Raw genomic sequence first — 1,910 nt, 5'->3', positions numbered from 1 at the left:
TTTTCCAGCCAGAATAGCTGAGGTCCATTCTTGAAGCTGCAGTGTTCAAGCCTCCCTTCTTTCCCCATCGTTGTCCCCAGTTCCAAATTTGTCCGCGTGAATTTTATCCCCACACAGACAGGATAAAAGTTTTCTTTGATCAGAACACAACCTCCTTTGGGCTTCCAAATATTTTTTCTTGCCCCGAATTCTTAATTCTTGTATGATCCATGCTTGTGGGGTTCAAAGAAGGTAACAACTGGTTTCCATGCCCCTTCTCTGTAGGAATGTGAAGAGCCCAGTAGGTCACTGGGGACTGGAGGCTTGTTTTTAACCTGGCTTTTGGTTTTGATATTCAAAATACACCCAATGTTTAAACACTTCAGTGTCTGTCAAAAAGAATCTTCTTGGAAAGAAGGCTGAAGATGCCAGCCCCTGCTGGAGATTTGTTTTTTGAAGTCTCTGTTCAGCAGCCTTTTCAGCAGGCTGAGGGGTGATCAGAGAGCACTGTGCTGTATTGGCTGCCTTAGGGGAAATATTCTGCATGAATCCTGTAGTCATGGTGCTTTCATTATGCTGATGTCTTTGTCCAGGACTAGGGAATCTTCCCATTCCCACTCAATCCAACAGCTCTGCTTTGCCTGCTTTACTCAGGGTGAAAACATCCTCCTCTTTATTTCCTGCTTTATTTATTTTACACATCCCAGCTCATGCCAGCCTCTCTCAGGTTGACATTCCTCTTCAGGATGGGATCAAGGACTCTTCCTTTTGTCTCTGGCAGTGATAGACCTTCTCCTGGGCCTGGTGGGACCATGTGCAGAAGAAGACCCAGCCTTGGCTCAGTCTGGATGACAGAACAGGGCCCTTATTCCAGCCCACGCCTCCATCTCTGCTGTTTGATAGAACTGGGCTGAGAGTTGTGTTTTTTAATTTTATTTTATTATTAGGCTTCATGCTTGAGGGATATTCATAAATGGTTTATGATAATTTATCAGCCCACTTGGGTGAATATTGAATTTTGTATTTTACATGGCATGCCAATTTCCCATCTGTTGTATTTGAATAATATACAGGATAGACACTACCACTCAAGTAATCCCTTTACTACCAAATCAATATACAGTGCATATGGTGCTGTTTGGCCCACAGATATTTATTGTAGGTCTCTTTGGATAATTATCTTCTAACTCCCCCTGTGTCCTGGTTCTGTAAGCCCTGATCTGCAAATGCCTCTGACATGAGTGGCCTCACACATGTGAGCCCTTCAGTCATGTTTACTGAAAGTTTATTTGTAAAACCTTCAGAATGTTCTGTTTGTGGCACCTTTCATTATTCCTGGAGAGCACCTGGGATGGGATGGGATGGGATGCTGGTTGTTGCAGATGATGCTCATCTTTTCTGTTGCCTGCCAAGATTTTCTGTTCACATAGATTTGCATGACATTTCTTCAACTGGAAAACAGTTTGGGGAACCTTGCTTTAATGAAGGCTGATGCTGTTGTTTCAAAGAGAACACAGTCAAATGACTTTACCAAAAAAAAAAAAATCCCCAAACAAACCCACACCTCACCAAATTATCTGCAGAAGCATTTTGACCCCTTTTTGGTGGGGAGATTGCTTTTGAAAGGTTATTTGTGATCATTGTAAAAGAGACTCCCATTCTTCAGTTAAAACTGAATTCTAACAGAATTTCTCTAGATATATTGATGTGGGAAGGTGCTTTTTGTCCCATGGTGATGTTAAGGTTCTTTCACCAAGTCATTTTAGCACCTCAGAAAATTTATTTCAGTGCTGCATTTGCCAGGGAGCAAACACAGAATATTTTAGGATGTGATTGAAGGGCTGGCAATATTTAGATATATATTTTTTTTCTGCTTTCTTTGGTACAAGAAAGCACTCTCTCCATGGCTGCATCACACTCAGGTTCTGAAC

Source organism: Geospiza fortis, unplaced genomic scaffold (genome assembly GCF_000277835.1).
Source record: "Geospiza fortis unplaced genomic scaffold, GeoFor_1.0 scaffold23, whole genome shotgun sequence".
NCBI classification, from domain to species: Eukaryota; Metazoa; Chordata; class Aves; order Passeriformes; family Thraupidae; genus Geospiza; species Geospiza fortis.
Note: the sequence above shows the minus strand (reverse complement) of the source record.